This window comes from Aptenodytes patagonicus, chromosome Z, assembly GCF_965638725.1.
Source record: "Aptenodytes patagonicus chromosome Z, bAptPat1.pri.cur, whole genome shotgun sequence".
Classification (NCBI taxonomy): Eukaryota; Metazoa; Chordata; class Aves; order Sphenisciformes; family Spheniscidae; genus Aptenodytes; species Aptenodytes patagonicus.
This window is the reverse complement of record NC_134982.1, coordinates 31545793-31572067: the sequence shown is the minus strand read 5'-3', so window position 1 is coordinate 31572067 and position 26275 is coordinate 31545793. Positions and strand designations below refer to the sequence as shown.

General features: G+C 37.3%; 1 protein-coding gene across 5 annotated transcripts in view; it reads left to right on the top strand.

Annotated features, from left to right (window-relative positions):
- Positions 1-953: 953 nt before the first annotated feature.
- The window catches only part of RFX3 (regulatory factor X3), a 129793-nt gene continuing 104471 nt past the window's right edge, over positions 954-26275 (top strand). For 2 of the 5 annotated variants that reach the window (XM_076362734.1, XM_076362730.1), the window contains exon 1: positions 1105-1165. The gene's annotated coding sequence lies outside the window, so the exon portion shown is untranslated. Of the gene's footprint in view, positions 1166-1540; positions 1590-26275 lie in introns of those variants that run through there. The other 3 variants (XM_076362733.1, XM_076362732.1, XM_076362729.1) reach the window with 3 other exon arrangements.

The window sequence follows — 26275 nt, the reverse complement described above, 5'->3', positions numbered from 1 at the left end:
CTGCAGATGGGGATGCACTGGACTAGGGAGATACACTGTAGCGGCCCGTAGATGTGTGGGCATGGTACATAGCCAGAAAACCACCTACACCTCCATGTCACCTGTCTCCCAAGTACACACCTAGAACGAAGAGACACAAACTGCCAGGAGGAGAGCAGCCGGTTTTCACAGCTGTGTGTCAGCACCACACCCACGGCCTCCAGGGCCCCACCGCCTGCACAGAGGTCGAGGCCCGTCGGCGCGGCAAGGCCAGGCGGCCACCGGGCGCCCCACGGCCTTGGCTCGCTACAAGGTGGCCTCGCGCCTCCCCGCCAGAGGAGCCCAGGGCGGGCAGGGCCACCGCGGAGTCACAGGGCCGCGGGCCCGGCCGCCGCCGTCCCTCCCACCTTAAAATGGCGGCAGCCGGGCAGCTCCCCCGCCGCCAGCGGCTCCTCGCTGCCATTTTCCGAGGGAAGGAGGCGTGGGGCGCCTGTGACAGGCGGCGGTGGGAGGGGGAGAGCAGCCGCCGCCGGGCCTAACTTCCTGCCCGGCCCGCCTGGCGGCGGCTCCCTCGCCCGCCGGCGGGCGCTGTGTGACCCCCGCGGCGGGGAGCGCGCCGCAGCCGGTGCCCCTCCTCACCGCCCGCCGGAAATGGCGTCAGGCGGCCGCGGGACCGGCCCAGGCAGCACCCGCGCGGCCACGCCCCTCGCCGCGGGCCCCGCGCCGCTACCCGCCGCCGCTGCCACCACCCGCCTCCGGCAGCCCCGCTGCCCCTGCGTGCGCCCGCCCGCGCCGGCGGCCCTGGCGCGGCATAAGAGCCGAGGCGGTGCCCGGTCTGGCCGAGGGAGTCGCCCCCGCCCGCCCCGGTGCCGTCCGTTAGGGCAAGCTCCGCCTCTTCCGGGCCTCTCCGGCTGGGCCGCCGCCTCCTCCTCCCTCGCTCGCTCTCCCTTTTGTGAGTTATAGCAACCGTTGCCTTGTGAATCAAGCGCCATAGTCACCGTAGTCCTGGCGACTGTTACCCATCAACAACAACCGCTCCTCTCCTGCTCCTCCTCCTCCTCCTGCTGCTGCTGCTCCTCACCCCCTTCCTCATCGTCACCCACAACAACAACAACAACAACAACAACAGCAGCCACCTCCAGCAGCAACGACAGCGGGAACACCACCACAGCCCGCCTCAGCCCAGGTGAATGTGATTGTCGGGCGCACGCCGGCCCTCCCTCCGCTCTCCCTCCCCCAGTCGCTGCGTCCCCCCTCCTCGCAGCATCCGGGCCGGGGCTGCTCCCTCGGGCTGCGCGGTTGGTTGCGGTGCGGCGAGGGGGACGTGGGTCGCCCTCCCGTCTCCCCCGCTTTCCCCCGCCGCCTCCCCCTCTCCGTCCCTCTTCCCTGTCCTTCTTCCCCCTCGCTCCTCGCCCCCCCGGCCCCGCTGCCCCTGGGTGTACTTTGCGGTTGGGTGGGGAGCGCGTTCTTGAGAGGGGCGGTTGGGATGGGGGTGTCTGTTGGGCGGGGAGGGGAGCTGGCCGCGGTGCGAAGTGAGGAGGAAGAGAGGCTTGGCGATGATGGGGACGGAGGCACGCTTCTGGGACCTCCAGGACAATTGCTTGGATGCGGTGGGTATGCATCTTACTTGGTCTCTCGTTTGCAGGGATAGGGGAATGTAGAAATCGGGGAACGAGGCTCTGGCCACAGTCTAAGGTGGCCAGACCCGTCTAAGACCCGAAAAAACCCGTGGGGGTGGGAGGAAAGATGCAGCCAGAGATGGATCCTGTAGCACAGCGAGAACAGGGGGTGTTTTTCCCCTTTCGCTTATAGTGGCCTTGTTCTGATTTGATGCCACTGCTAAATGTTGCAGGTTTTTGTGAACTTGCTATATCTTTTAATGATACTCTCGTGCTATCGGTCACGTCAGTCACTTTTCTGTGCTTTATGTAGCCATGTATTTTTTTCTCTTATTCATAATTAATGTTTCTCCTGATTTTAGTGCAAGCTGTATTTTCTTTGTATTGTGAAGTGGTTTTTTGTTTATTCAATACCCCCACCCATACACACACAGAGTAGCAGGGTTTTTTTTCTTCTTGCACTCCTTCTGCAGGGGATTATTTTTTAAATGATGCTTTCATGTTGCCAGCGTAGTATGGAACAGTGCATGTGTAGATCTAGTTTATGTACAGTGAGTTATGTTCATGTGGAGAGAATCCATTTCAGTTTCCTTAAACTCTCCACGATGAAGGAAATTCAAGATATTTGCTGCTCAGCACACAAACTCACAGACAAGAAAGGAGGAAACAAGAAATAGTATTAAGAAAAAAAAGTCTTTGTGATTTTGTTATTACTACTGTATTTCAAGAGTACGTTTGGGAAACAGGGAAGAGGCAGCTTTTTACCTCTCAAGGAGCTGTAGTAGCAATTATGTTATTAATGAGAATGTTTTGCCTTTTTTTTTTTAATCCAAAATGCTTGTTTTCTTCATCCTTTTTGTGATTGCTTATTCAGATCTAAGGATTCATGTTGCCAGTGGCGTCAGATCATACTTTATATACTTTTTTAATTCTTTCAGATAAAGTGAATTTTTGGCATCTATTATGGCAATGAAATTCTCTTTCAACATCTCCATATCCAGTTGCACTCTCCCCTTTGACTTGTCAAATCATGTGTCGTTGTGGCAAGCTTTTTTCTTTTTGAAGTGATGGCTTATTTATTTCCTTATTGCTTTATTTAGTAAAATAGTTAGGAAAAAGGATGTTCTTGTTTCTAATCTAAAACCTACATTTTAGTTCTATATACACTTTTTCTATTTCTCTATCTGTAGAACCCTGTGTAAAATACAGGGTTTCTCATTACAATTTCAACAACAATATATTTGTTTGTCTTACATTGGAACTACCAATGAATGTGACGGGGCAATTTTTCCAAGTGGCTATCAACTACAAAATGTGCTAAGTAGTTAGTGCATTGTTGATATTAATATTTCTTGAGCTAAAGCATATTGGATCTGTCTTTTTTTTTTTAATGTGTATTTCATAGGCCAACAAGAACTTAGAAAATATGTTATTTTGAGTAATCACCAAAGGTCTCTACATTGTCATCTTTTTATGATTTTACTCAAGATGAAACCACCGAGTGCTAATTTTCTAGATCCTACTGTCAAATAAGTTCTAAAGACATCAAGAATTTTCAGTGTGAGTTATAGTACTGTATCAGTTATATGGCACATTTAATTCTTAATGTATTTGTTACTAGGTTTATTGGGTAGTTTATGCGATTCATTGGTTGTGAAATCATTCCTGGCATCTACTGTTGTTGAAAAGAGAAGATGTCAGTTCTGCATCATGCCTTTCTTGAGTAGCCCTCTTAAGTGTGACAGAGTACTACTCAGGATGGAATCCTTCCTGGGTGTTGAAATCTGTCTTTGCAGAACATGTAACCAGACCCCTGGTAGCAAAGGAAAGTGCGTGCATAGGCTATGAGACAAACTTTTTGTTCTAACTCTGTGAGAAGACGTACAGATATTTCTTAAAAATCAGATTAAAAGTACATGATTTTGTCTAAAAACAAAGACCTGTTTAGTACTATTTAGCCACACTTTCTTTAGGCAGTGACTGCAATTTGGAACATAATAATGCAGCCGTAATCACCTCTTTTAATATTATGGACTTTACTGAGAAAAGTATTGACTCTTTACTCTCTCTGAAATGCTGTAATGATCACAGATGAGGTCTGCATTATGCATTCTGATTCCCTAATGCCTGCAGCTATCAAAATAGTTGGTGTTTGTGATGCTAACCAGTGTTTGAAAATGAGGTGGCTTGTGATTTTTTTTTTTTTTTTTTTTTTTTTTTAATTCATCGGTTTTCATGACTTAGACTGTGTAACTATCTAATTGTGTTTCAGCATATCCTAATGAGCCTATCCGGATCATATGCTCTGTTGTGTTGTTAGTCAGCTAACCTACATTGTGCTACTGTGGAGAAACCCTTTCAGTAATGTAGTGTAGGTAAATGAAATGGGAATCAAAGGTACAATGCTGTTAAAAGAGTTTGAAGTCAGGGTGCTTTATTTGATAATTAGGTTTGGCTTTGTTAGCACTATCCTATTTCTTGTTCCCACCTGATACGGTAGTTTGTTAATCACAAAACTGTCTACAGAAGTAAATGTTGCCATTTCTTTTCATTTACTGAACTTTACATTGAGAGGGAAGGCCATTACTGTTTTCCTTTCTTCTTACTTGAAATGTAAGCAAGTATCTAAAATGCAATAATCTTTTATCATTGCAGTTCCTTTTAGTGTTCTAGCTAGTGTTTCTGGTTTTCTTGCTTTACTTTGTCCTCTTATGAAAGGTGTCCTTCCCTCTTAAAATATTCCTTATTAGTTGTATCTTTACCTGCAGTCTCCAAAAGCTTACCAGCTGCAGGTATTGTCACGTGGAACACTTAAAAAATGAATAGGCTTTTAAAAATATAAGAGATATGACTCCTAAAGTCCTTTTTAAAAATTATTTTCAGTTGAAATTACATGTGAACGCATCACAAATACAAACAGAATAAAAAATAAGCTTTCAGTGGTACTGTAGTGTCCTTGTAGCTGGAGTTCCATTTCAAAATCAAACTCTCTGTCAAATGAATGTATTAGAATACCAAAAGCAGTATGTTTTTAAATTATGAATGAAACTACTTATTTTTTTACTAAGAATGAGGGTTGAAAAAGTAATGAGGCTTTTAAAATGAATAGGCTAATGTTTAAGACGTTTTTCTGTTAGCCACAAGCTTATTATTTACATATTTCTGGTAAAGTTGGTTGTCAATCATAACAATGCTTCTCTTTTCTCACAGATGCTATGTATACCTGTATTTTGGAAATTTAAGGAGCAGTACATACACTGATTTGGCTAAATCTCGTTTGTTAGGGACAGATGGCTGACTTAAACAGGTGTCACTTTCATTTCTTGTGCATTGTGTTGAGACTTCCAGAGGTTTACAAAAAAGCTGCCTAAAGCAGGTGGTGATCTCTGGTTTTGTGATTAGCAAAATGTACTTTTGTAGGAAATTATTTTCCCAGTGACTAGGTGTGTTTTAATAGTTAACATGTCATATCAGAGTTTGAAGTGTTCCATATTGTACAATTATGTTATTTTTTAATTCTTCTCTTATTGGACTTTGAAAGGAGATGTGACTATTTGGGTGTGAAATTTAGCAGTTTATAACTGTGTGGATAGCAGTAGTCCTAATAATTTTCATTCTTGCAAGACCAAGAGCAGATACACGGCTTGATGTAACATTTTGTTTCACTAAATTGCTTACCTTTACTTTTTTTCTTAAAGAATATTTCACTTAAGAATATTTTTTAATAAAAATGACATTATTAAGAACATAGAATTAGTTTCAAACTTCTTTTTTTTCTGGTACCCTTCTATATTAGCACACATCCAGTTTTCTTTCTTTTTTTTATTCTTCAATAATTACAATTTTCTCAGTTATAAAAGATTTTAATAAGAAAGAATGAAATTGAAATTTGATTTCTAACAATTCTCAGGCATTTTTTGTTTCTAAGGGTTCCTTTTTTTTTTTAACATTGTCTTTTTTAGAACAGTGACTGGTGTTTATTCTTAGTTATTTTCTTTCTAGTAGATGCACCAGAGGGTGCTATGCTATTTGATATACAAAAAGGAAAGAAAATCCTAAAAATTTTTTCACTGAAATACACTGATAATATATACAGGATTTGAATAAATCTTACTGAAATTTTTCTACTTTTTTCTGTGCATTGCAATATAACAAACTTACTATTTTGGCAATATTATGCTAAAAATCATGGAAGAAATTGGCTGTTCCATATCTGGTATGTCTACGTGTGTATATACATATACACACACACACGTAAAATACAATCTCTGTTCATTGAAAGAGAACAAATATTTATGTGTAAATTGTGTCTGTATAGCATATAGCTGAAGTAGTTTATACTTACTGAAGTAGATTATTGCTCATCTGAAAAGCTAGATGAACGTACCTGAGAGACAGATGCATTTTGGAGTGATGTTTATTGTATGTTATATTTTTCATTTGTAAGTCTATATTCACATTTTATGTAATTTGTTAATTTATAGCTGAATTCTTTTTAAAAAATGCATTGCTGTGTATAGATTTTTTTTCTTTCTCGCTGAAACTCTTCCTGGATGAAACTGAGGTTGAAGCTTACCTGTTTACTTCTGAATTGCAAAAGAGAAAGGAGCTTTAGTTGATTAGGATAGATATGTTTCTCCATCAATCATTAATTCTGGGAAAGACACCCCCCCCCCCCCAAAAAAAAAAAAACCAACCCCAACCCCCCCACAACAAAACAAAAACCCCCACCCCACTATAAAAGTAGTATCCTCTACATATTTATGAGTACCCCTATGTTTAATTTCAAAAATTTCTCTAAGGATATATGAACCCAACAGATTAGAATTTCATTGTTGTAACTTCTGTAGTTTAATAATATCTATTATTTTTCCATACACTGTAAGATTAATAAGGCAGTGCTTTTTTTTTGTGTGTGGATGCATAATGGTGTCTAGTTCACTGTAATTTCCCTTTGGAAGCATGTGAAAAGGTGCAGGCTGGAGCTGGGATAGTACACCTTAAATTGCTTGGTTTTGCACACTACCTTTAGTTGTTTTTCCTGTTCCACCATGGTGAGTTGTTTGTCTTTGGTCCCCTAATTTCAGATTTAGTGGCCCAAAATCAAGAGGTGGTGGATGGACTATATTTTAAGTTGTATTTGATACAGGAATTTCCTGTTTTACAGTATAAATTTTAATGAGGCTTGGAAGTTTAAATTCTAGCAATTCAGACTTCCTCTGTAAATTCCTAAATTATTTCTAACCTGTCTTACTTGTTTAAATTCTTACATGACGTCCATAACAATGCTATGGGAACACCAAAGATTGTATGCTAATCACTAAATTTGAGTGTACTTCTGTAATTTGTGACTTTTATTCAATCATTAATGAGAGGAAAAAAATTTCTAGCACTATTTTTAAAGGTCATTTCATCCACCCATGGACCCATTACATTAAGTATATCTCAGCTTCTTAGACCTTCTCTGAGTATACAATTTCTCCAGTTACTTCACTTTCTTCTTATTGAAGTCTTATTTCAAATAAGTTTATAAGGTCTTTAAGGCAAGAACCATGTCTTTAGATTTTGTTCAGGCTTTGGATGCTGCCACTACAACTAATGACTCAAAGCTGTGTTTACTGTTTATCTGCCAAGTAAATGGCTTCTCTCTTCTGTTTTATTACCTCATAATAATTAATCTAACTGTATTTTCTCTTACATACCACCTCAGGGATGTTTTCTAAACACTTAAACTCAGTGTAGTTAAATCATGCAACATTGCAAAGTAGAAATGGAAACAAGCAAATCTGTTAAAAGGTGCAGTATGTCACTGTGCAGGTGCCATTGAGTCAGTTTGTTCTACTTCAGTTAAGGTGTTCTGTTTTCTTGTCTGATTACTTCTTTTTCTGTGTTGTTAACTATACTTCCCTTACAAAGAATTGAAAAAGTGTAATAGGATTCTGAGCCAGAAGTACTTACAACACAGTTATTAAGGTTATAGATAGCTATTTATTATGCTTCTGTGGAGCTAAAATTTGAAAATAATTTTTTAGCTCCAGTGAGCTAGTTCATGTCTGCCAAATTTTCAGGTGATGCGTTGTATATTGTTTTGGAGTACCTTTGGTCTGCTTTCTCCCCCCCCCCCAAAATTTACTGAAATCCAGGGGGGGAGAAGGGAGAGCAGTCTTGCTTACGTAGCTCCCTTAGCCTATAAACATCCAATATGACTGTCAGATTATCTGAAGGGTTTACTTGCTAGTGGGTTAGATGACCAGGTTTGTGAATTTGAGCTGATGTCTTTGTGTGACCTGTTGCACATTATCCACAAAGCATTTACAAAAGTTGCTATTGGTCTATGTAGCCTCATCTAAACAAAATGAGATACTATCACCTGGGCTTCTTTTTCCTTATCTTTTGATAGCATTCTGCACTGCGAACAGCTGAGAGTGCAATTTGACAGGGCAAGTCTTAAATGAACTACAAAAAGTAATTAGTATTTACTAAGAAGGACTAAGTCTACTCATTATAGGTAGGTGAAAGCAAAAATAACAAAATAATTGCAGCTCTCTTGCCATTGGAAGGAGTGGTGAATGTGAGGATTTCTGTCTTACATTAAGTATCTCAAACTTGAAGATTTACCTTCTCTTTAACTGCTGCAAAAAGTTTTCAGAATTCTCCATCTAGGGCCCTGACTGCTTTTTTTCCAGTAAGATGTGTGCTGTATTCTTACCTCTTTATTGTTCTGTAGCTTGACATAAACAGGAGAGACAACAGAATTACAGATTTAGTGAAGGAAAAATGTTTCCTACTCCACATTCTTGTTGATGAGATGTACATTGTAGTTCTTCCATTAGGAAGGACATGTGGCTGTACACAAAGGATTGTTAATTTGTATTTCTAGTTAAGTTTTTACATACTATGTTTATATTGGGATTCAATGTTAATTGCTTTGGGTCTCTTGGAGAATTTGGAAAGATACAGTAAAGAAAAAAAACTTGCCTTAAAACACTTGCTTTAATGGAAAGCCCATGCTTGCATTTCAAATTGTTTTTTAGGAAACACTGTTGTGTTGTGTTACAGTTGTTCTATAATCACCATTTTTAAACTAAATTTACTCAAAATTTCTGATTAAAAAATCTGAAATAATGATCAGATTATACACATTTTACAGTTAGTTAAGTTATAGAAAGTTAACGTTTAACTAAATATCTATAGCTCTACAGACTATTACACCCCTTTAGAAAATTAATGTATGATTTATGAAAACTATTTAGATTAATTCTGCAGAAAGGTCTGGCTGTATTCAAAGTTACATTAGCCTTGGCTAGTGAGGAGCAGTTGAACTACCTGTATAGAGGCTGACTTAGCAAATTAACTGTTAGCCATGAGGTGAAATTGACATGCTAGTTTGAGCATGTGGTAGCTAAGGTCATGTCAACATGCAGGTTTCTGTTTAGTATTTAGTTCACTCCTATTTTATTTGGTCCGCTCTGTGTTAAACCACTTCAGCTGAGTTGCAGTTTGCAAAAGAGTTGATAAATAACTTCCATATTCATTTCATTGTTTTCTATCAAATTTAGTAAATGGAAAAACAGAATCCAGCCTGCTTTTAACTCCTCAGGGTTTATTCTGTGTAATAGTAATAGCAATTCCCTATAACTCCTAGGAAGATTATTCTTTGGACTTTCTGAAAGGCATGAAAGCTCTTCTGTGAGCTATACCATCCTTACGGTTGTTCTAGGGAGTAAAACATGCTTTGGAATGGAGGTATGTAGCACAGAAATATGGCTCCACTCCTTATTTTGTGTAAATCCTTTTGTGCTCAGATTTTAGGTTTTGAAGTGAGGCAAGTGTGAATAAGCTGAGATGAAAGCACAACTCTTCATGATACTGTCTCTTTCCAGCTTTCCAGGTGCTTTCTGACTGAAGGTTGTCCTGAGTTGCTCTGTTTTTTCTCCAACTCTCTGAAACTCCTTTGTACTGTAAGGAGCATAGTCCTGACAGGGTGTTTCAAGGAACAATAGTGGGCAGGTAAAGTTGTAGAGGTTTTGGTGCACTGGGTCTGTAGCTACGTGGAGATGAGAGAGGCTTAGGGTTTTCCAAACCTCAGGCTGGTTCTCAGAATTCGGGTTTTGTGACTGAAGTACTTCACTAGCAAACTTATGTCAAACCAAGGGAAGGTTTAGTTGCAATAGACTGAGAATTAGAGTTGGTCCTACAAACCAATAGCATAATTTATCATGCAAGTAGTGATTCTGGTTTATGGAACAGAGCTTCTCCTAGTATTTTAAAGGTTGTTTTTTTATGCTGGTTCAATTGCAGCTGTTGGTGTGGTTTTTTTATTGCTGTTGTTTCAAGTCATCCAGATGGTTAGTAGTCACAGTATAACCTTATGAACTTGTGCGGTCTGGGATATTCAGATTTCAGTTACCATCTTATGTCAATAGTTTTTTGGGGAGGCAGGTCTTACTAAGATTTAAATTTCAGATACTAAATTTACCTGCCATGATCCTGATACGAGCCACTGAGTGAAGTTTCCTGTCTTTAATGGGGCTTGAAGGTGTTCAGTATCTTCACTGCTTGTCCTTACTTTAGTATATATTTCTCCTGATTGAATTCTGAAGAAAATGACATTTCTTGACTTAAGGGAAGAGCTAGACACAGGATCATGACTTCAGTGCAGTGACCAACTTTGACCTAACGAAGGTATATTCTTCATGTGGCCTCGAGTCACAAATTGTGTATCACAAACGTATTTCAGGCAACTGAGATGAAGGGGAGTTTTAGGATTACTTCGCATGTGGGAGACTGTCTTTTAAGGGTTCCCACTGCTTGATTTCAGGATGACATACTAAGTTGTATGGTTGGGACCTGGAACAACTCAGTGCTGTAAATCTCAGCAGCTCTTAATGGCTTGGGTCCTCAGCGAAGTCATAAGTTTGGGATACTCAAAAGTTCTTGTGTCAGCATAGTTGTGTTGTTGGTTATATGTTATGATCCAAGGACAGTAACTCTTCAGACACAGCTGAATTTCTTGAAAGCTCAACATCAATAGGCTGACCATCTGTAGCCTACTGAAACAAGGTTAAGCTGGGGACAGCAGTTCATTTGTTTTTTTTCCTGTACTGAAAATAACTAATGTTTTTAATAAAGTATAAGATTTTCTTCCCACATTTTGTAATATGGGAAAAGGTATAATGTCCAAGGCAGAAAAACAGATGTATCTGGCAGATAGGAAATTGGAAGTTATGTTTTGGTCATCTATGATAAAGGAAGGTGTGTGTGTGGAAAGTTTTGATCAGAAATGCTAAAGTACTTGTTCCAAAGCTTGTTGTATGGGAAGGGCAACATAGCAGGGTTTGGCCTTTGAAAATGGCTTGAAGGTGTAATTGGGTGTCAATAGTAGGGATTGAGATGTTATTGATAATATGTTAAGTCCTCTAATAAAACTAGCTGTGTCATCTCCATAAACCAAGCTGCCTGGTCACAAGTGTAACTTTTTTTTATAGCTGTGCTTCTGAACTCCCAACAACCTGCTGTCATTGGCTAATATTTATATTTTGTTTTTAAAAATATGTTTATTCTACATGAGGTACTTCTGTCTTTCATGTACTGATTCAAAAGCTTTTTGTGTACTCTAGTTACAGCGTTTAACCTGCTAGTATGGAAATGGTTAAGTTTACCATAAAACCAAAGGAACAGAAGATGCTTAGGGCACTCAGTGCTGTGTGGTGTCCTGTTTGTGTTTTTGTTTGGTTTTTTTTTTTCTTTTTTTCCTCAAAGAGTGAAAGAAATGTGGCAGATAATTTCATAGGAATAAGAATCACCTAGCAGGGCATTGCTTTTTAATCTAGGTGGTCCAACCCTGTCAAATGGAGTTACCAGCATTATGGCAATGGGTAAAACTGGTGGTTTTCATATCAGAAAACAACAGTTTTCACCGGCTGTTATCATGCCGTTTCTGTATTAAGTAAACTTTCTCAAATAGTCTGTTAACCATCCTTCACAGAGTAGTAGAAAGTACATCTTTTCTTACAACAAACTTATAGATTATCTGTTATGAACATGGTATTTTTGACCTACTTAGTGAAATCTAGTACAAAAGCAGTCATTGAAAAAGACTCTCTTTTAACCTACTTTTACAGTAATATACTGTCCAAAAGGGAGAGAAATACCAGTCCTGTGCAGCTGTCTAGGTTTTCACAGACCCTCAGTCAGTCTGTAGGCTACGGGCTGGGGACAGAGTGGCTGGGAAGCAGTGCTGTGGAGGAGGCCCTGGGGTCCGTGGTTGGCAGTGAGCTGAATGTGAGCCGCAGTGTGCCTTGGCAGTAGGGAAGATCAACAGTATCTCTTGGGCTGTATGAATAAGGGTATAGGCAGGAAATTGAGGGAAATTATCCTACCCCTCTCTGCACTTACTAGGCAACATCTACATCCATTTTGCCCTCACCCTCCTGCCATTATGGGAAAGACATTGGTAAACTGGAGTAAGTTCAGCAGAGGGCCACTAAGACAGTCAGGAGCTGGAGCACACACACCTGTGAGGAGACACTGAGGGACCTGGGCTTGTTCTGTCTGGAGAAGAGATAGGGAAGACTGCTGTTAGGACCCCCGAAACCAATACCTACAAGGAGGTCATCAAGAAGATGGAGTCAGGCTTTTCACAACAGTGCATGGTGGGTGAGAGACAGTGTTCATAAGTTGAAATAAGAGAGGTTTAGACTGGAGATAAGGAAAAACTATTCCCCCCCCCCCGAGGACAGCCTAGCAATGCAGCTGGGGCCAAGCGAGGTTTTGCCATCTCCGTCCTTGGAGATTTTCAAGCCCTGACTGGATAAAGCCCTGAGGAGCAGGTCTGATGCCAAGTCTGAGCCTGCTTTGGGAAGGAAGTTGGACTTGAGAGCTCCTGAAATCCCTGGCAGCCTGAACTATACTATGGTTTTACTTGTGCTTCTTGCTCTACAGCAGAAGTTCATAGACTGTGATCTAGTTTGTCTTTTTCTTGCTGGCCAGTTCCATTTCTTAGGACTGCAGTTGAATCTTCACCTCTGGAGGTAAAAGAGGAGAGAGAGTGTCTAGAGCTAAAATCACAAAATAGTTGTCTTGAGATATATCACAAAGACGTAGTTTGGGTGCCCAAGAGACGACCTCCTTAACAACACAGAACTCTTGTGTTCCTTTTTCCTTCAGTGTATTACTACAGTTATGTTATTTTGGTCCAACACTTTATTCTCTGGATTTCACAAACTTAGGGCTGGACATAGGCTGGATTCCGTGCATTTATTTCTAAAATATTTTACAATGAAATCTTGAACTTTCACTGGAGCCCTGCACAGGCAAAAATAATAGCAGTTGAGAAAAATGCAACAGAAGGAAAACAAATTTGTTAGGTCTCTTCATGAGAAGGCAACTGTGAACAAAGGGATATAAGAAAACAAGAAGGAAAGAACTTGGCTGAATACCTGGCAAAACCAAGCCCCAGTTGTTGATTTCTGTGGACTTTTTTTTGTGTGTATTTGTTAGGGTCTTAATTTGCAGTTCTTAATTCTTTTGTTGCAGTGAAAGAGGAAAATAAAGAAAAAGAGGAAAAACAGCAAACTTAAAATTTTTATTGGGAATTATTTAAAATTTTAAAGTAAAATGGATATTTCCCATGCTGCTTTGAGACCAGTTCAGGGGCATTGATGAAACATTCTATATTTGGCTAACTGCCTGGTGATTTGTAAGTGGTATCCAACAAATATAATGGCCAGGAATCTGAAGAGTGTTTTTGTGATGAGGATATCTAAAACATTTTCCTGTAACTCGCCTGTATTCCTGTAATTTTGGTAAGAACTGGATTGTGTCCAAAAAAGGATTTGGGAAGTGAGGATGATCGTTTCTGAGTGTCTGTAAAGAAGTGTTTGTTTAAAAAAAAATCTGCTTTATCGTATAGCTGCAATTATAAAATTAATAGCAATGATGGAGATGAAGAGCAATAGTCTGAGGAAGTGTGTATGGCAGTAACTACTATTGGTGAAATCAGAAAAATAGCTTTGGAATCAATGCTTCTATTGATTGAAGTGGTTTTGTTTGGGTTTTTTTGTTTGTTTGTTTTGGCTGGGGTTTGATCATTGTGGGGCATTCAGATGCCAAAGTCCTTAGAAAAATTAATGTATCTCCTACTCTTGTTCAACACTGCTTGAGGGATAAGCAAAGACATAGGTACTTATTGCTAATTGTGATAAATATAGTCTTGATAATCAAGGCAGTATTAGAAAGTAATTCCTTTATTTAAATGCAGATGTTTCATTGTTAGCTGAATTGAATTCAATGATTAAGGCATAAACAAGCAAATACATTATTCAGAACCTGCATTTTGATTTTATTCATATGTTGTTAAACTTACCTCCCTCAAATTTGAGAATTTCAGTGGAAGAGGGACGTAAGATTTCCATAAAGTGTTTGCAGTGCATTTTTTCCCTGGGAAAAATCCTTTTTCTGGTTGAACTAAATGACTGACTACACAGTGAAACTTGAAATGTCCTAAAAGATCTAACACCATAACATAGTACTTAAAGGTACCTCTATTCTACTGTGCTTGTCTTTACGAACGTTCCTGTCAAGTAAGGTTACATGTCTGACTTTTACAAGTCAGTGGTTAAAATGCATACCAAGAAAATTAAAGTGATATAAATCTTGCTGAGAAAAACAAAGAGCTTCAATAAGAAAAACAAATCAAATAATCTTTAGCATATCTCAAAAACTATATAAGTAGTATTCAGTGTTGGTGTTGTGTGTGTCATAGTTTAGATTTTTATGTTCCCATATTAAATGAGATAGCTAGCAGTATCTATTTGATGATGTTATTTTACTGTTACTTGGCAATTATGAAAAACAATGAAATGATATGTTACATAGTCTTATATCTTTATTTTAAGACAGTAATCAAATTCGGTTTCTGTTGTTCATGACATATACCTTTAATAAATATTGTCACTGAAAGTTCTTTATATTTGAATTGTTTTCTGATTCTCTACCTGTGTAGTAGGATGGAGCCTAATACAACAAATCTTACTAAACAATTATAAAAATCAGTTAACATTACCTTTCATTAAACCATCTTTTGAAAGTAATAGTATTTACATTACCTGAGCATCAAGCTTTATCAGATAATATGAAAATTTCTGTTAGGAACGTTCTGTAACCTTAGAAGCCAGAAAATAAACAAACATACATGCTTTGGATCCAATTGTGCAATTCTTGATATTCCATTTGTATTGTAAGTACAATTACTGCAAATATAGAGATTTGTTAACTAGTCACTATTGTACAGTACTAGTTTGATTAATGACATTCTTTTCTTTTTTATAAATAATGGATTTCCCCATATAATTTTTTTTTTTTCATTTCTGTGTGCCGGTATGTTGTTCAGTATTCATTACTTCATTTGGGTTTTACACTGTACTTCCTATTTTTTCTATCTCAGTGGTTTTTCTTTTGAGGGGGGAAAAAAGCCATGCTAGATAATCCTAGCTAATAAGAACCCTTATGTATGTTTTTTCCACAATTTCATGTTTTCACATGCTTTCTAGAGTCAATCTTAGCTAAAAGCTTAGAGAACTGTTTCTGTGAGAGAAGTGCAGTGATAAGTGAGGAGGATTTAATCATTTTAGAATATTGTTTGTAAATATATGCCTGTAATCTAAAAACAAACGTTGAAGTGTTTGATTTTAAGTCACATATGGAACAAAAATAAAAATATTGATATCTATCCAGGAAATATAAGCTGAGACTTGTTCAAATCACTATCTTTTAAGGTGCTGAGTACTGTTAGGCTGGAAAAGCAGAACAGAACACACTGTTTGAAACTGAGTACTGAGTGTCTTTTACTGCAAGGTGGAAAAAAAGCCATGTGGGAGTTTTTTGGCGTGTTTGGCTTATGGTATTTTTTGGTTTATTTCTGTGTGTATGAATTTGTGTATATTTTGACATTAAAAATATTTCATCATTTCATGAGACACCAAAATCAAGCTTTATTTTTGGAACATTTATGGTAGTAACAGTGTCTTGTGAATAAATGTGCTTGTGAAAGCTAACATGTTAGGAAAAGTCACAAGAGAAAGCAAACAAGGTTAAAATGAATATCTTAAATGTTGTTGTCCAGTGTGATACTGAATTTCAAGCATGTTTGGTAAAATAATATTCTTACATTGGGAGTATTTCTTTGTCATTGCTTCCAATGTAATACATTTCTTGTGTATTTCCTGTAGAATTGCTGTTGCTGGATTTGCTCTTAACTTGAATATATATTTCTGAAAAAAAAGGAAGAACATGATAAACACGGTGAAATATTAGTCGCCTCATACAACCATACTCAGATGGCAAAGGACATGGATACTTTTATCATCAGTAACCATCTGTCTTTGGAGTTTTTTATATTCTTTTACCAAAGCAGGATGAGATTGTTTGATTTCCTTTTGAGCTAACTTTGATACAGTATTAGGAAAATGATAATTGAATGTTACGATTGCGGTACTTTAAATATATGGATACAAAGCAAAGCAGTACATTTTTAAAGAGATACTTAAAATTCTGATGATGGGGCAGGGTGAAGGATATCTTTAGGACATAAAGCAGTGTTTTAAAGTAAGGTAGCTGTTTCTAAATGTGTACTCAATTTTGTAATTTCTCTGTGAATACTAGTTTGAAAGTTTTCTTTCTATATATACTTAAAGATTCATTGCTCATTTTATTTTCTTTCTTTTTCTTTCTTTTTTTCCTAGACAGGAAATTGAAGTATATACCACTCTTTAAATCTTCCTTTATGTCAATATTTTTTTCTTCCTTTGCAGTTTATGATTTAGTCCTTTTTTGCTGCCTTATTATGTTATCATTGATGGCAGTGATATCTGTTTATGTATATTTTGTAATTACAATTATATTTTTGGTATTTTTTGGCACTTATTTTTAGTTATTAAGCTTTGCATTTCAGTATCCACTGTTTTTTTTCCTGTTCCCTGTTGGATGCCTGGCTTGCATGTGGTTTAATATTTAACAGTTTACCTGAGATAGTGGGGTGTGACAAGGCTGCTAAGCATCACACATTGCTGACATATATCTGGCTGGGTTGTAGGGATAGCCCGCAGCTACTGATCTCTGCTTCCAGGGACCGCATGATTCTTTCTTTGCCAGAAGCCACTTTTCTTTCGTGTTTGCTAATCTCTAACTTTCTCTCAGGGTGCTTTAGCCTGCTTCATGTCAATGTACACAAAATTGACACTTAAACATATTCTGAGGAACACTCTTACAGCCAATTTTATGTAATTGGAAAGAACATGCATCGAGAAGTTCAGAATCTGTTTCTTTTACCAGCAACCTGAGAATAGGTAAATCTCCAGACTTTGGGGAAAAAAAATCATATTGAGGAGCGGGAAGCTCCAAAGATATCTTAAAATAAGAACTTGAGTTGTTTGGGGTTTTTTTTTGTTGTTGTTGTTTAGGGTTTTTCTTGGTTTTTTGTTTTTTAATCACTTTGGATTTATAAAAGTGTGCTCACTTGACACCTACTAAGATTTTCTGCAGAGCCTATTGATACCTGCCACCTTTGTGGAATGACAGAGCCAAGCTCCCACACCTGGCAGGGCTGATGGAGGAGGAGCTGCTGCTGCTTGCTTGGGTTTGTCAGAATCTGTCCTGGAAAATGTATGTACAATCCTCCGAGGCAATTAGAGGCTAACTTCTGAAAAATTTGTGTGACTAATCCCAAGGTATCATTGTTTATTATACTCTTTACAGCCATAATTTTCTACACATCTTTCCACACATAGTTATTTCTTGGTCAAAGTTTTGAACAGTTCATCCACAGTAGTTTTTAAATATTTAAGTAAGTCTAACCATATTGATCAGCTTTAAGGTACTATCTTGGTGTTGCTTAGTTCAGGAAAAACTGAGCTTCAGGATTTGAAATGTTCAGATTGGGTAATTCTCTTTCAGTTTGGAACTCTCTTATAATGGGATGAGAAGTTATGTGTGTTTAGAGATTCAGGTTTCTTTAAGAGTTGTTCTGGATTCTCCCAATCCTTTATATTCATATAGTCATATACATATTCATAATCCTTTATATCCTTTATATGTAATAAATTCTAATCTATGTTTTCATTTTTGAGTGCATTATCCATACACGGAAGTATAAAGATTTTTTTTTTTGTAATTTACAATCATTTTCATTTCACATCAGAGTATATTATTTTGATAATTATGTTGATAATTTAGACTATGACTTTCATTAGTGTAATGAGAAATTCAAGTTTTCAGTGGAACTATAAAAAAGTTGTTGTAAGTTGTTTATAATTCTTACTGAAAACACCTCTATTCTTGTTTATTTTTAAGTGAAATATAGTTTGATTATTGTAAGTTTTGTACACTTCTGACCTCTCTGTATGGTATTCTCTATATTAAGGATAATCAAACTTGTGCCTGCAATGTGTCTCTTTTTTTTTTTTCTTGTGTACAGTGCACCAATTTTGCAGTCATTCTGAAGAGATATGGACAGTGTCTTTAAAAGTGGTTTTGCTTCTTTTTAGCTTTAAAGCAGGAAAGGTGAGATTTTCAGAAAGCTGAGAACCATTAATTTGTATGCATTAATTCCAACTATCTTCCCTGCTTTTCACTACTAGCTTTCACTTGCATCTCAGCTAATGGCTGTTCCTCTACATACACTTTACATCTCTTCTCCTGATCACTCTCTTATGTGCTTGGCCTTTTACAATTACTCATCCTGCCTTTGTTCTTTTTTTTTTTGTCTTCCACTTCTCCTTCATGCTGCTTCTGTATTAGCTGTGGTAGTGTTGGGGATACAGGAACAACAATTTCTCAATCATTGACTTTAAGGCTAAACACCTTAATAAATTTGTAGGAAAGCAGTTTGGGAGAAAATCATAGCTTTAGCTAGTGGCGTGTTTACTGATCGGAGGGTATGGTGTCAGTAGTCTGTATGTGGAAGATGATTACGTGAGCAATTTGTGCATTGTTAAACTGTATCTCCAGAGAAATTTAGCAGTTCAGTTGAGTCACAGCTGAAAGCCTGATATTGCCAGTTTCTGGTAATGAAGTTTCATGTCTATGCCACTTTTAAATTACTATTGAAATTTGTGCATTTACTAAAACTTAGTATTGAAGTAGCAGGGTTTTAAGTATCATAAAATATGTATGTATTTAAATACATACAGGCAAATAACTTTTTTTTTCTGTACCTTATTCTCAGCTTTGCTGAGAACCTTAATCTTCTGAAACTTCTTACGGGTGAGAGGAGCCATGTATAAAATTTTTGTTTGTTTGTTTTTAAAGAGACAATGAAGTGAAAACAATAGTATAATGGAAAATGTTCAAAAAAGTGAAGTATGGGTAACAATACGTATGCCACTTAGTTTGGATGGCTGGGTGTATGTGTATTATATATGCATGAAGCAGCTGTTTTGTATGTATAGGTACGTTTATGTATATATATTTGCACATACAGCATATGTGTATGCAGAGTGACAGCGTGTTCATATATATCTGTTTATGTATATAGAGAGTATGTAGAACCAAATGTAGTCCATCTACATTAAGTGGTTTGACATCTAGAAGAAATGCTAGATGAAAGACTTTCTGCAGGATCCCTACCCCCATGCACTGTTTCCAAAGGCTGAAACAACCTTTCTAAGCACCTTAAATGATTCAGGTTTTTTTGCTTGTAGCAGTAGCCACAGCATATCAATTTCATGTCATTCATTAAAATTTTTTTTCTTCTGGACAGGAAACATAGGGGAGCATTTCTGTGTGCATTTTCCTCTGGTATAATTGTGGTGGTAGTGAATTATATCCTAAGAATAGGGGGTTTAGAGTTATGGGAGACAACGTTAACTTCTTATATCAGCTTGGTAATGTGGAACTGTCTCCTAGAGCTAATTTGCTACTTGCCAAGGGAACATTCAGCTTGCACAGCTTTTTTGAATGGCCAGTCCTGCAGGTGAGATATCTTCTATAATAAAGGATGGAGGAATGCTAGGCTAGGCCTTAAGCTCGTTACGGCCAGATTCTGGTCAAATGTCTTTTATTGAGCTGTCAGTGAAGACAACCAGGGTGTCTCACCAGATTTAATAAATCAAGGCCCTATTCTGTTTTGTGTAAACAAAACCTTGATGTCTGCAAGCTTCACTTCCTTCAGTGACATTGAAGGGAATATCATACTTATGAAAGGTCATTTAAGGAAAAATGGTAGATGGACGTAGCTTTGGATCTCTGTTCTCTTTGTCAAAGTCCTTCCTGTCTCTGAATCGTTGGGCAACACAGAAGCACTTAACAAGCTCTAACAAAATGGTGACTGCAAAAATCAGTTCAGACAATCAATATCTAGTTTTTAATTACAAACCAGTAGGTAGTTTTACACATAACATGCTTAGATTGTTCTAGCTATACCTCTGTTCATGCTTTCCAAGCTGCCTGAAATCTTTGAGGTCATGACCACTAGGGTAACTTAACATTACAGTGATCTTTTCTTTATAAAATTATAAAAAGTAAACTAGCAATGGTGATCACACTTGGTGAGTCTTTAGATTTATGGTTTTGGCTGCAGAAGTCGATGGAATGTGTTTGATTGTGGTATTTGGTTGTGGACTCTACTAGAGTAGTGACTGTCAACTTTGCTAGGCTAAATCCCCAAAGTATAGGGGATAAGGCAACTTCTTTGTGGTTTGAGTCTTATCCTAAAGTAGGTGAGAAGTTTGGCTTTGCTTTAGAAAAAAATTCTGCAAGCTTACAAATTCTGGAGAAGCAGCAAAGTTCTAGTTAGAAGAGTTTGTATTCATGAATATGTTCTGATGATGTTTGCTGTCTTACCTCCAACCCTCTGAGATTTTTGTCTTCAAAACTGTCTTCATATTTGTTATTATTTTCAAGGTTCCTCTAGAAAACCTCAGCCACTAAGTAGTATGAAGCACTTTGGGAAGGACAAACCCTAGCATTTCCTCATCTGACTTCTGGAATCCATTTTGTGGAGCTGGCTGTTATGGCTATTGTACAGACAATTAATCTTAGCATTTCCAGTAACTTTTGGGGCAGTGTGTTTCTTTTTTAGCTTTGTACTCCTAAGGAAACAGGTTTTTTTCTGATATGGCTGTCCATCTTAATAAAAAGAGGGATAGAAGTTTCAGAAAAACAGATACCAACAAAATAATTAGTTTGGGAAGGTAAGCAAAAATGTATACTGCCACTGAAGAAAAGGCAGCTACAACTCATTTTACACTCCCGGCATCTTGCCGAGTCAGTCAGCAAACGCTCACAACCTGTGCTAGTGTGTTGTAGTATGGATCCATTTAAAGGACCAAGCTGGAGGAAACGCAGCTTTCTAAATTCTCGTGCTGTAGAACAACTTGTTCTTGGGTGCAGGCTGGAACAGCCTCAGATTATTAGCAAGAGTGGAGAAAAGCCATAATATTCAGCTCTTCTGCATGTCATTTCTTAGCCATTCTCCAGCAGATTTGCAAAAATACTGCCAAAAGAAATGAATCTGCAGAGATGTATGTAGATGTCTAATTTGGCTTGCATAATCTGTGAAGGTGACAAAGACACAGAAAGGCAGAACTCACGTTGACTGCAAAGTCTTAAAACCAACTTACAGGCCTGTTGGACATCTTTTGATATAAAGAATAAATACTAAGTATTAATCTGCCATTTTAAAGTTATTTTTAGGGCTTTTTTTTTTTAAGTCCCACTTTATGATCCAGAGTATGAAACTTAATGTATTGTTCTGTCAAAGTTTATTTTAAAATATCTGTGCAGAGCAGGTTGTGCAACTCCATTATACTAGCTGTTAAAACTTAAACTTCGAAGGGTTTTGAAGTTTACGGATTTTAACTTTCCTAACTTAAACAATGAATTAGAAGAAACATTGCTGTTTACTTTGCTGTAGCATGCAGTAGAGATCAGATATATTGCTTTTGTGTAATTTTTATGTTTTCATGTTTGTTTACATTGTTCAAATCTGTCATTGTAACTTTTTTTAAGGGTATGCTTGGAGTTGGGGGTTGACTGAGGAAAGTGTTAATCTATTTAAATAAACTGGTTAGAGCCATAGGAGGAGGCCTGCGGTGTTTTCAACGCTTCTCAGCCTGAAAGCACTGCATAACCCTTTTAGGTTGCATAGCAACAGGCTCCTAGCAACAATAATAGATTGAATTTCCAATAGTGACCAGGCCGGATGTAATGATAAAGCAAGAGTACAAACAGTTGTCATGGTTTTCTTTTCATAATAAACTAGTCTGAATTTAGGGAGATTCTGTTTCTCAAAGTGGCGAACCTCTTTGCAAAATCAAGGTACTTTTGAAAAGTGTGGTACCGAAACCCTGACAAGCTGCTTAGAATGAGTGACTTTGAAGTCTAGTAGTTTGAAACATAGGAGAAAACAAAGAAACATTGAATGAGTTATCAAGGAAAGAGGGTATTTAATACCCACTTTAAATGGCTTGCAAATCTCAACTTCTTTTATAAATTGATCTGTACTGGAACTTCATAGAAGGCCCTAGCTGTACAGGTAGATGCATATTATGGAAGGAATATGGTCAGTCACACTTGAATTAGTGAAGTTGAAAAGAGGCTTCGCCAAAGGAGGTTATTCTGTAACTGCCTACTGTTTGGATTCGCAATGTCTATCTTTGGAGCATGTGGTATCAGCTACCACTGGAGAGTGGTTGCTAGTCATAGTCAGGCTTTTCTGAAGTTAGTATTTGCTCTGTTATCTTCTCTTGATTCAGCTATCAGATACTATGCCACAGTTCTCATTTTTTGGAGGCACGTGTTGATATAAAAATCCATATACAAAGACCTTGTTTTGCAAGATGCACAATAAAATAGGTTATTTTAAATCATTAGAATTCTAACATGTTATTTAGAAAAGTTTGGAAATGTCTTGTGAAGATACTGTAAAAAGGGGTAGTGAATAAAACTGAGTAATTGCCAGACAAGTTTATTTTATGTCATACCAATCTGTCAGTATTTCATGTTTTCAAGACCTGTTATGTGTGAAAGGTAGAAATATATGGGCAAGCAGGTGATTTGGGATGAGAGACAGAAATTGTCTCACAAAGTAGTAGTAGATGTAATTCTGGATGATTACATTTAAGTTTAAATGTTTTGACCTGGCTAACTGAGTTGAAAATTGAAACACTGATTGTTGAGTAAAGATGTAGATCTACACTAGATAAACACCCATCTGCAGTTCCTGTGTCTGCTTTTGGGAATTGTGGTTGAAGTGTCACTATGGTAAAGGCCAGTTACTTTAACAGAAAGCCCTAGTTATTTGTAACCTGTTATATTCCATTAAGATGGCACCATTTTTTTCTGAATAGGTGAAAGCTGTTCTAAAAGTATAAAAGTTAGATCTTTAGTTGCTGATAAAAGGGGCAACTCTAGGGGCTACACAGTGTAGAAAATTATAAAATGTAAACAACTAGATGTTACAGACTTGACTGGGATGTTTCACTGGATTCTGCTGTTTCAGTAGATGTTGGTCAATAGCGTTTTCTTTTATCACAGGAATTTTAAAAACTGAATTCTGAAAAAAGCTTTTCTTTCAAATGGATCTCTTAGGTCTGACTGTGTAGATAGTATCCTCCAGTTTAACTGTTCATCTCAAGAGTGTTTTTCCTCCACATCTTTTAACACCGGAATTCTCACTGCAGAGGGTATTAGTATGGTGACAGATATTTTGGATATATTCAATGAAACAAGATGGTTTTATGTGATTGTATTTGAAAATTATATTAAAATGTGGCATATATAAATCCAAATCTGGAAAAATATCTTAAAAGGGTAGTTTGGTTCATCTGAGCAGTCTTTAGGCAAACTGCTCAGCTGGTGCTAAGTTTCAGATATGAGAGTTCTGCTAGTTTAAATGTGAGTTAAGCGCTACTCTGAACAACATTCTGAATTTTTATGATGTTTGTAATTTAGAGTATCAACTCATTTAAACTCTGGAATTTTAAATTTTTAAAAAACTGATTTAGCAGTGTGATCTAGACTATGATATCTACTCAAAAGCATTTGAGTAGCATTTGTGGATTGCTAACTAATTTTGTTCATTACAGAGGTATTTATGTGGTAAAGTAACTACTCCTGCCACAGCTGGAGAGCTAGGAGAGTTTGAAAGATTTAGGAAAACTAGAGGTTTATAATTTAGAAAGAGGTTAAAATCTGATAATGAAATTTTAGCTAGTATATAGAAAGCAGAAATTTTAAAAAAACAAGAACATACATTTTACAGTGTTCAGATTCATAGATGATACCCTTTCAAAGGTGCTTTTACTAAGAGTTGTTTTATATAGTACGGTTATGACATTTTCAGAGGATCCTGAAGCATTTTAACCTTACATTATAAGAAATAGTATCCAGTATTTATTATGGCAAATACATATTCCCAAATCATGTAGATTACTTTCAGAATTTCTGTAAGGATGTAATTTACTTTCCAGAACCGCAGTCATTATCTTTGTTCAACTCCCCGTGCCCCTTCTCCCAAATAGTTGGATTTCTATATATTGTATTGGTGCTTATCTTTATTTCTAGACCAGAAGATGTTGCTTAGAATAGTTACTTCCTAATGTTTTTCTTATTGGACAAACCTGAATAACTGGATTTGCAGGTTAATGCTTCCATTGCATCCAGACCTAACCTATTGGGCTGCTTGCTTCATGATTTAAAAAACAAACACACCTTCCCATGCAAAACAAAAAAGCAGAAGTTAGATAATGCACTGTGCCAAATATGATAGTAATAGTGTTCCACTGCTTCCTATGTTTTCAGTGGAGTTCAAGTGAAAATTGCATCTGAAAGAATACTTTGTATTTCTTAGAACTTTACCATTCTTATAAAAGTGAAATTAAAAAAAAACCCAGTATTTAAGATAATAATTAAAAACTGAGAGGTCAGAAAAACAATTGTGTGCAGAGTGTTGTAGCATGTAACAATGGAAAATCTTGGGGACTGAGGAACAAAAAGGAAGGTAAGCAAAAGAGAAAATAAAATAGGCTTATTCCTGATTTTTTTAATTTATTTTTAAATATAACAATATGTAAGTTTAGGGAATTCATTGAAGTGTTTGGAAATGTAGAAAAATAGGCTGGGAGGAAGTAGACTGCTAAAGGAAGGACAGTAGAAACCAAGAAGTTTGGAAAAAAACCTGTGTAGTCTGTTTGCCTGTGCATCTATCCCTCCAACTGAATTTCCATGCAGTTTAATGTGTTGTGGCATTGCATTATGTACTTACTCCTAATTTCTTTTTTAATTACTACTGTTGATATGCAAATTTATTTCCAGAATTTTCCATGTCATGTAAACATGTTTTATTCTCATATTGATTTAGTGTAAGAGCAGTTATATTGAAGTTGAAATGATTATTTATCTTTTTTTTATTTAACGTCTGTATGTTGAAAAGCATAGCTTGAAATAATCAACCAGACACCAATTCTGAAACAAACTTTTCAACTGCTTTCTGTTTTATTTTTGTAGCAATGTCTTCCTTTCTTCAATACACTAACCATGACTAAAATAACAAATACAAACAATAATTTTAGTTTATGTAGTGTTAATGAAATGCTGTGTAAAATTACAAGATGTTAAAAATACAGGGTTTTTTTAATGGGTAAAGAAAGAGTTTTAAGTAGTGAATGTTTTCAAGCAAAAACCTATATTGGCATTAAATGTACTTGCATGAATGACTACAAGACGTAATTAATTTTCTGGGACCCAGCTGCTATTTATATGCTACTAGAGCATGTATGATATTCTTGAATGAATTTACCAATATACAGTATTCACTGTGGGATCATATACTGTATTTATGGCACAATTATCTGCTAAGAAGAGTGAAGAACGTAAATGAGCTGTTTTTCTGCTTAATTAAATACTTAAGACCCATCTTAATGGGCCTACATGACATAAACATAGCATTTAATCAGATATAAGTATAGAATGCTGTTTGTGCATTGGAGCTATATTTGTGTATGTCAGTATCTCTCTTCTTGATGTGCCCTTGAAGATTTTAAAGTGACTTGTATGGGAAAGGTAGGTGTAGGAAGCTACAATGCAGTATTCTTGTGAATCAGCCCTGCTTTTATCTAGAGAGGACAAAGGTGTACAGGAATAATCTTTGCTGATGACCTTTTGAAGAGGTAGATGGAATTTTCAGATTGGTAGATTTATGTCTGTTAGTTCAAAAATGATAGATAATGTTTCAGGAAATGGGCAAAACAAGTTCCCTTGTGAACCTGGGACAGGTACAAAAAGGATGCAGAATTTTCAGAACACCATTGGACATTTGTTCAACTAGAGAACTATTCAAAAAATTATTTGTGAAATTATTTTAGTTTTACTTTTTAAACTTCAAAGAAGAAATCTTTCCATTGTATGGGTGTCTCTCTCTTGACTTAACAGAATGTGAGCATTACGTGAGCACTTATGTTTTCTCTACTATGGGTGAAGCCAGGTCATTGTTAAGTTCAAGTCCAGGACAGCACTTTCTGATTAGAAAAATAGCTTGTATTTAATTGCAAGAACGTGTAAGTGTGTTTGTGTGCCTGCTTTCCAGTTGTCTGGAAAACAATCTTCTTAATGTTTCTAGCTTCTCAGTTGCTAAGAAGTGACCAATATTTCAAAGACTAAAGAAGCCAAAAAATTCTGTT